This window comes from Mus caroli, chromosome 11 (genome assembly GCF_900094665.2).
Source record: "Mus caroli chromosome 11, CAROLI_EIJ_v1.1, whole genome shotgun sequence".
NCBI lineage: Eukaryota > Metazoa > Chordata > Mammalia > Rodentia > Muridae > Mus > Mus caroli.
In genome coordinates, this window is record NC_034580.1 from 47,038,907 (window position 1) to 47,049,034 (window position 10,128).

At 41.0% G+C, this 10,128-nt stretch overlaps 1 pseudogene; it reads right to left on the reverse strand.

Annotated features, from left to right (window-relative positions):
• Window positions 1-7,581: 7,581 nt before the first annotated feature.
• Window positions 7,582-9,533, reverse strand: LOC110305525 (annotated as a pseudogene).
• Between the last annotated feature and the right edge of the window lie 595 nt (window positions 9,534-10,128).

Sequence of the window (10,128 nt, forward strand, 5' to 3'; positions counted from 1 at the left end):
CCTAAATCAACCACCCATACAACCAAGGAAACAAGTAGAGCATGGATGAAGAGATTTCTATCTATGCTTAGTGTGAATAATTTCTGGCACACTGATCCCTGATGCTTTGTGATGAGTTTACTGAACTGGAATGTAATGACAGACACCCAAGAACTGAATCAATTATTTCAACAAGATGTTTGATTTCTCCTCATGGAAAAGAGTAAAATTGTCCACTGTGAGACTTATGCTATATACATATTTATATAAGATAAATTATGTACATGTCATAACAAGTTTTATCCAAGTCAGATCTTGCACCATTATAGATAAATCCTCCCAGATCAGTTCGGTTATGCTGTTCATCTGTCACCTGCTCTGAAAGTTTGCTTCTGGTTTATGTATTTAGGAGCAAAACAAAGAAATAATCATTTGATATGCTTCTCTTTCAAGACAGTTTCATTATGTAGCCCTGGCTAGCCTAGAACTTTCTATATAGATCAGGCTGGCTTTAAACTTACAGAAATCTATCTGTCTCTGTCTCTCAAGTGCTAGGATTAAAGGTGTCCATCATCATACCCAGAATTTGATAAGCTTTTGGTTGGCATTAAAGGTTGTTTACACAGTGTGAAATCCTCTAATTTTGAAGGTTGAAACAAGAAGAACATGCCACCCTGGGCTGCACAGTGAGACTCTGTTGCCCTACATGGAAAAATAACAACAATAGCAACAAGAAAATAATTCCAAATAAACCCCACCAATGTTGTTAAATGAATGTATGTATTTCATATTTTAATAATAGACTAAAATACATAGTACATATAAGTATCTCAGGAATATAGGAATATTCTCAGGGGAAATTAACAAATAACAGTATATCTCAGCTGGTGACACAATAATTTAGACATTCATGAACTATAGTTTTAGTCATAATTTTCGAAACCACATGTAGAAATACTACATTTACAACAGTAAATTGGGCTTCTAATTATGTGACATGCATATGTTAGAATCATAACCCAAATAATTTGGCCTTGAGAAAACTAGATTGAAATAGTCATCAATAGGTAATAGATAAAACAGAATAAAGGAAAATTGAGCTGTGATTCAAAACCTCAGTTGGATAAATGTAGAGTGGGGAGGGGGAAGAAACCTGTAACCCTGACAACCATCTATAAGAACCATCTATAAGACAAGATGTAAAGATGTAAAAACTTAAGACTTAACAAGAGTCAGCAGTGTTTTCAATGAATAGCAGGGAATATAGCTAAATTCAAAGTTAAGTAGGGCAGTGCTCCTGTGAGAGAATCTGGCCTTTTCAGTTTACAATGAACCCTGAAGACCATTCCCTGCAAGAGTTTGTTCAATGAGTCATTTGCCTTATTTCCTCACCCATAGACTTTCCTTTGTATCTCTAGCCCCTATTTCCTTCTTTTATGGGGCTCTTCCTATTTCTTTGCTCCAGCATGTTGTTTGCACCTATTTCTCACAAAATGCAACTCCCTGACTAATCAGATGGGTATGGTGGTAGCCCTGTCTTTCACAGAATTAGTTTCATTCTCTGTCTAGAACAACAGCTGGCACAGAAGAGCACAGAGGGATAAAGTCACTGAGCCTACAGCCTCATTCTGCAGCAACTGTTGGACAGATTCTTAGAGAGGCATGAATCCTTGAAGCTGGTTCCGTCTTGCTTTGTGGGACAAAGGCATTGTCCTGCTTCCTGAGTATCTAGTGTCTTATTCTGGAATGCTATATGCAAAGACACAACCTGAAGCTACACAACCTCAAGCTCAAGGTGTTTTCTTTCTCTGCCCCATCAAATGGCTCCTTTTCCTGTCTAAATGAGACTTTGATTTCTGGGTTTGTGGCTTGAGAAGATGTGCTGTGTTTTCCAGTTGCCAAGGCTCTGTGGGGGTTGGGTTGGTCTGCAGAAGCACAGCATCAATGCCCACCTGGAACACTGAACCAGAGACCCCCTGTGTCTGACANTGCTCACCTTGCAACCCTTACACAGCCTATGGATCCATTACTTAGGATTACATAGTTCCTCTGGTTGGCACTCCTTGCTAATTAATGCCTTGTAGATTATTTTCTTCACCCTTCCTGTGGTCAGTACTAAGGACTGATTTGTGCCCACCATATGTGCTAATCACAGGAAGAAAATATCCCTGGGAATTCGTTCCGTTGTTTAAGAACAGCTGTATCTCCTCTTTTCCATGGATCATAACTAAACCTCTGGTTTGGCCCATGCATTATTTCTATTCCTTTGTTTCAGAATCCAGGTAGACCACCATCATACTCCTGGAACTGATCAGCATGGAGTCCTCATGGGAGCCCAGTGCATGTGGGTGAAAGGTGTTTATGGAGGTTCATGTAGATCAACTCCTTCCAAACAATCCGCTTCCAGACACTAAGGAAAGTATTTATGGTGTGGACATTCACCCACATTCGTACTTCTCCAGACTCAACTGCTTAACTATATCGACTTCCTTTTCTGTTGATGAAATTGTCTCGCTGTGTAGCCTTGGGTGTCCTGGAAATTGCCACGTAGACCAAGCTGGCCTCAAACTCAGGAGATCTGCCTGTCTCTGGCTTTCTAATGCTGGGATTAAAGGTGTGCCACCAAGCCTGGCCCTGTTAGTGAAACTTGTTATCTCATTGAAAGCACAAAATGAGATGAGGCAGGCATCCTGGATCCTAATGACATGAACTATGTTTCCTCCCACCACCATGCACTGAAATTTAGAAAATTATCAAAATAGAGAGACCCTGAGCGTCTGCATTGGTCAGAAGAAATACAGACTAATAACATGTTCCTGGCTATAGATTCGGATCACACCATTGACTGTATACACACATTCAGAAGACAACAGAACTGGTCAGTCATCTGTAAACATCCTAATGAGGCTTTAGATCAGAAAAGAGAATAGAGAGAGATGCTGGCTTGTGTTTGTTTTCAAAGACAGGTCCTAGGTTAGAGATGAGGATCTTGCTAAAGCCAACATTCAGACCAGGGGTCAGATTTACAGGAAGAAAGATTGTGACTGGCAAAGAAGAAAACCTGAAAAGAAACAAAGGGTTCTAAAAGCAGACTGCTTGGGAAGAGAGCCGCGTTCATGACACTCAGAGTTTCACACTCATTGGGCGTGCCCTTCAGATTTTATAAAAATATTTCTGATTAGGTGAAGGTTTGTGTTAGTAGGGGGTATGACATCTCACCCTGCCATGGTCTTTACTTTTCTAATGTCAACAATATGCTAAACTTTGAACTCCTTCTCCTAATCTCCAGTGTGCACAGCATTTTGATTCTTCCATATTTGTTCTTTTTTTTTAATAAATGTAAAGATCAGTTTTTATCTGTATTCCTCAAAGTGTATGTGTCTCTATGTCTATGAGTTATCTTTATAAATAATGAACTTTTGATCATTTGTTGTTGACAGTATATAAGATTCAATCCTTCTTCCTAGGACACTGTTTTGATGATCTTGCATGGTTATAATGGAACCACATTCAAGCCATAGAGTTTATTTCTTAACAAAGAAAAAGATCCTACTATCTCGTCCCTAATCACTGTCAGGAGTGTGTCCTGTTAGAATCAAGTCTACTTTCACTTTTTTCATCAAGACATTCACATGTGGTGTTGGGACATTAATGTCAGTATCAAAACCAAAGAGGCACCAAAGTGTTGTTGTTCTGTCAATCCTCTATCCCATGCCTTTGCAGATACATGCAGATGCCCACTTGTACCCTGATCAGCCCCATCTCTTCATGATGGACACAGAACACTATTGCATTTTTGTTCCACAAGCTTTCCAGAAAATCTACAAGGCTCTTTATCAAATGTGCAAGAATAAATATTCAGTATAAATTCCCAAACCATTGATTGTTCATAGTCAGTTTAGTTGAGCTTCAAAGAGTAAATTTTCATGAACTGCACACAGAACACAGTCACCATCTGTGATGGGTACCTCTGTGTGTACCCCTCCGAGAAATTCTTGGTTTGTTTCCACAACTCTGACTGCGCTTCTATCCTTTGGTCCTCAGTGATGCTTGCAACTTACTATGTCTATAAGAGCCTTACTGTTTATGTTTTAAATTGTAGTTAATTAATTTTATGAATTGCAGAGATAGAGATTCAGACTAGAATTTTTAGACCAGATGTGTAACAGAGCAGCATTCTTAGATGACAGAGAATGTAAGAGTTCACGAGAGATAACATGTTTTTACATTAATTTAATGTTCTTTGCTACCAGAATAATGGCCCAACACGGTGGAGTCTAGTGCTAGTTCTTAGTGGAGTATTTCCCCTTTAAGTGTGAATGTGAGTATCTCACCCAAGCCCCACTGACCTGGAGTTCAAGGACAAATCTCCTGCCTTTCTCTCTCTCTGTTTTACTGGCTTCAAAGGAGAGGAAAGGTTCACTAGAGACTGGTGGCAACTTGTGACGTCTGATAGATACTTCCCACTTTGGTTCTATAGTGGGAAGGGCTTAGGTCAATGGTCCTGTCTCTTGGAAGTCATGATAGCATATATAGTGGACAGTATTGAGTCTCCAAGCCTAGGAGGTGAGACTGTCCCCTTTTACCTTGACCCTTTGAGTCCAAGAAGTAGCTGGTGTGTTACCAACTCCCCACCCAAAACTAAAGCTGCTGACACAAATTCTATCCTGAGAGAACTCACAAGCCTTCTTGGGCTTTGAGCCCAGGATTTCCTGCATATTAAAGTAAGCACTCTACCACTGAGTTATAGCCCCAACCCCATAGAAACAGTGGAGAATCAGTGGCTTACAAGGCATGACCTTGGAGACCTAGGGCCTCACTGTGGCAATTACAATGAACTTGACTGACTCCAAGATATGACTTTCAGTCCTCAGTACTCTCTATTCCCCTGGCCTCTGTTAAGCTTGTGTGACCCAGTGTGTATTCTTAGGATAACAGCTTACTTGCTGTGTGATTCTGCAGTCCAAGATTCCATCTGCTTCTCTACGTTGACCCCTACTCACCCTTTGCCAGACAGACCAAATGCCATGTTGCACATGAAGCCTGACTTGTTCAGCAAACTACAGCTGCCTTCCTTTACACGGAGTCTTCATATGATGCCCAGAAGTTATTCCATTGATCCAGCTGATCTTAGTTTCCTTTATATGAGTTAGAATGCATTCATTTCCTTCCCTCTCTCCCTTTCTGCCTCCCTTTCTTCCCTTGTTGCCTTTGGATTTTATCCACATTTATTAACTTTAAAAGTAGAATACAAAGTAATAGGTTTCATCATTAGATCTTCATACATAAGTACTTTATACTTTGCTCTTATTTTTCTCCCTCCCCATTGCTATTTTCAATCCTCAATCATCCCTTGATAGTTCACTTTCTTCCTCTAGCCCTTCCTTCCGTTTCCTGACTGCATGTATCCCTTTACCTTCTCCAGTAATATCCTAGTTTGCTTTCTATTTCTGTGATAATGGCCATGACCAAAATTAACTTGGGAGGAAAGAGTTTATTTGATTTTATAGCTTATAGCCTATCATTCAGAGAATTCAGGGCAGGAACTCGAGGCAGGACCTGAAGCAGAGGCCATGGAGAAGTGCTTCTTACTGGCTTGCTCCTCTTAGCTTGCTCAGTTTGCTTTCTTATACAACATAGAGCCACCCAGGGGTGGCACCACCTACAGTGGACTTGATCACCTATGTCAATCTTAAAAAATGTCCCACAGGCTTGCCTAGACAATCTAATAGAGATATTTTCTCAAATGAGATCTTCTCTTTGTAGATGACTCTAGCTTGTGTCAAATGGATAGGAAAACTAACCTTTACCATTAATATATTTCCCCTTTCTCATAGTTTTATGAACTGCACATACATGCATGTAATTTTAAATCTGGATTCTATAAATGAGGTAAAATATTAAATGTGTCTTTCTGAATCTGGCTTGTTGTGCTTTACAGGAGGATTTTAAGTTGCATCCATTGCTTTCCTCAACAAATAAAAAGATAAATTACAAACAGCTTTTAATATACTAAAGAAACATGGGTTACGCAGAGCTGCTTATCTGTGGTGACTGTTTCCTGGGCTAAAGTCTAAAGAAAATTGTATGTTGTGGTTGTCAGAACAGAGGTATTTTACTTGCTTATTTAAGTTTATTACCAATGTTTTTGATGTAGACTGCCCAGACCTCAGCACAGATCAACAGTGTCTTCTTGTGCTGATTTTAGCGAAATTCAAGATTAAGATAGGAGAAGCTTGTAGCAGGGGACATTGTTAGATGAAACAAGAAAACCATTCCTTCTAGGAATTTTGTCATCTAGTGATTCTCCTGCATAGAAGTCAAACACTGTTCAGCAAAGTCTCTGTCTCATTTTCTCACCTATGTTCTTTCTGTCTTCCTTCCTTTATTTTCAAAATGATATTGAATGTTTATTAGATTATATGTGCAGTTAAATTGTCATAGTTTATACAGTAATGGATGACTATATCATAAAATCAATTTAATAAAGTCTTAGCTAATACCTTTTAATTATAAAACGTTTACCGCCAACCTCACTTTAAATATTTTTTTTCAAGTGCCTATACTCAGGGGTTCACATCTGATTCTGTTTCATTTCCTCAGACCTAGACAGAGAGCTTAAAGATGTTCTATGTAATGGGGGCCATCCCAAAAGTTGCTCCTTGTTTGTGGGATATGTTCTTCTAGCTGGGCTGCATTGTCTGGCCTCAGTGGGAAAGGAAGCGCTTAGCCTCACAGGGACTTGAAATGCCAGGGTGGGATGACACATAGAGGACCCCCACTCACTCAGAAAATAAGGGGTTAAGGGATAGGGGAAGCATTGTGGGAGGGGGTGACCAAGAGTGGGGCAGTGAGCAGGATATAAAGTGGATAAGTAAAATAGATAGAGAGAGAGAGAGAGAGAGAGAGAGAGAGAGAGAGAGAGAGAGAGAGATGATAAACAACTATGTTCTGTGTAGCTTTGCTTTTTCCTTCCATCTTTAGTATCACAATATCTACCTTTCCGGGGACCTTTCCCTCATTAATTACTTATTTATTTACTTTACATCCTATTTGTACCTCCACCGCAGATTTATTATGATTTTTTAGCCTTTCACACAGCATTCATTCTTGTCAAAAAGGACAATTCTCAAGCTTCTGTGAGTAAAACCAGATCAACCAATTGCCTTCTCTTGCACAAGTTTACAGTTCCAGTCCCTAGAACAATGCCTGGCATCAAAAAGCTATCAGAAAAGAAGTCTCCTATAAAGTGACCCAAGCGTAAATCTTGCTGCAGGCAATGGCATGTGAATATCATCCTTTAACCAGGGAAGCCCTCATGATTTCCTCTTCATTTCCACATTGTTAAAATAGATCATATCTGAAATTTGATGTGATCCATGAAATATTTCTGTTCCTGTTGCCTTAATTGCCACACACATCATAGAATTGCAACCATTGTATCAGAAATGGGCTTAGAGATGTGAGAATACATGGCCAGGGTCAGAACTACTTAGGAGAAATGTATGAACTCTTGGCTTTTGCCTTTGAAACAATGCCTTCTACCTGGCACCACATTGTGAATATTGACTTGGGTATGGTGTTTTTATTCTGAGTTTAGCCTTCTCTTTTTGTGTAAATATTATTTGGGTTTTTAAAATGCCTCTATAACCACATAATTCCCAAAATAAAAGACACAAAAACCTTTATATTTATAATAAGCCTTAAAGCACTAGATCTGGGGAGATGTCTACCTTCTATGCTATTTTTTCTACTTCCCTGTTAATAACCTTGAGATATCACTTGCCATGTTCCACCTGGGCTGCTCCTACTCCAATAGCCTGGCCCTAATGGCCACACACTCATGATCTACCTACACAAATTAACTTCTTCTTCCTCTTCTCTCCTTCTTATGATCTCTGCCTAAGATTCCAAGCCCAGGAACGTTTGCTCTGCCCTTTCTCTTCTGCCGACTCCAGGTTGTAGGCATCTTTATTAACCAATCATGGATAACTTGGGGGGGCAAGGTTCACAACAAAAGCTGGTATACATGAAGGTCTGCTCATCTTGGAGCAATCATGTGTTGGGATACAGAATTTGACATTTGAATACAAGCAGCACCAGACCAACCACCTACATTCTCTCCCTCTCAATTATACTTAGAGTCCATGTCCATTCTCCTATGGAGAATCGCTATACCTCTCTCCCAAACTCATTCCTTGGAGACGTTATGACACAAAGCAACCCTTAATAGCTATTTCGTGAGGGTCTAGAAGTGTTTTAATTTTCAGATAAGTAAGAAGTACAATCCTGATGCCTACTGAGGGATATCTTCTGGAGAATAATAGGTCTCTCTAGGCAAGATGAGTTTTGTCATATGAGAAATATTAGACAATATTTGTATAAACTTCTGTTCCCTTCCTATGTTGTGCTTGTATCTCTCCCTAGTACCTTGCATAGAGCCTCCTTCACATCCTTGTTTCTTAGGGTATAAATCAGAGGGTTCAGCATTGGAGTAATGATAGTACAAAAGAGGGCAGCAAACTTCCCTTCACTCCCGGAATACACGTGGACAGGTTGGAGATACGTGTACAAGGCTGAGCCATAAAAAAGAAAAACCACAGTAAGGTGGGACCCACAAGTCCCCAGAGCCTTTCTGCGCCCAGCTCTTGACTTGATCTTCAACACTGCATGAGCAATGTGTGCATAGGTGCCTAGAATTAGTGCTACAGGACAGACCAAAATTACAGCTCCAGCCACAAACAAATAGGTCTCTGGTCCCCCTGTGTCTTCACAAGCCAGTTTCAGGAGAACAAGCATCTCACAGAAGAAGTGGTTCAGGTGATAGCCACAGAGAGGTATGGTCATGAGGCTTGTCTGAGTCAGAGAGTTCACAAGGCCTCCCACCCAGGAGGAGATGGCCAGTGCATGGCAGAGAAGGGGGTGCATAATGCTTGTGTAGTGTAGTGGACGACACACAGCGACGTAACGGTCGAAAGCCATCACCACAAGGAGCATACACTCAGTTCCACCCAGTAAGAGCACTATGAAGAACTGGGTCATACACCCAACATAGCTCATGGTCTTGTCAATTCCAGAAATATTGACAAGAAGCTGAGGTACAATGCTGGTGGTGTAGCAGAGGTCCAGGAAAGAGGTTGTTAAAGAAGAAGTACATTGGTGTTTGTAGTCGAAGATCCATTCGTGAGATTGTGATGATGGTGAAGTTGCCAAAGATGGTTAGGAAGTAGAACATTGAAATGAAGACAAAAAAGATATGTTCCAGATGAGGTCAGTCTGAGAAGCCCATCAAAATGAAGCCACCTTCTAAGGTGGTGTTGAAGCTGCTCATAGATTGTCACTCTCACAAAACAGAAGACAGCTCAATGCTTCCAATCAGAGCATGCACTTTGGAGTCACTTGAGCCCACAAAGTAACCCAAAGCTTTATGAAGCCTGGCATATTTGCCTTAATTGTGGTCTATCTCATGTTGAATCTGCTAGGTGTCACAGTCTGAAGGCACAAGGAGTCCTTGTTTTAAAAACTCTGCAGTCTGCTTGGATTCCAGGGACAGCAGGGCCTACAGGGAGGAGAGATTATCAGCAGCTTATCTACAAAGGACTGCAGCACATCAGTCATGCAGACAAAATCAGACATGCAGACTAAAGCTCTGGACTGGGCTGACTTATGTGGCCAGCTCAGCAATGTCACTGGTCTTCAGGCCCATCATGAGATCTTCAGTGGCACTTCTGGACTTACCCCTAAATCCTTTGACACTCCCCTCTCTACCAGTTTCTGCTTAGGGCAGCCCTACTCTTTTCTGTGAATTTGGCCTAGGGACTAGGAAGGCAGCTTCCCAGTTCATCCATGAAGTTCTTCCACACCTGCTGGCTGAGCTTTAGCATCAGAGGCTGACTTCAACACCCTCGGTGGGCCCTGTCTTCTTTCTCAGTGTATACTGATGAGGGAAGGAATAGCAACAGCTGAGCCCATGGAATGTTAATTGCCTGCTTCTCGGACACCTGCCTCGGGAAGCTCCAGTNAGTTCTCNAGACCTGGACCCTTCNCACAGGGCTTACTGTCTTACTGTCACCCTAGTTGGGATGCTCTTTCTGTAGATGACAATTTGCATGGCTCTCTCCTTCCTGCACTGCAGCTGGAGTATTGGCT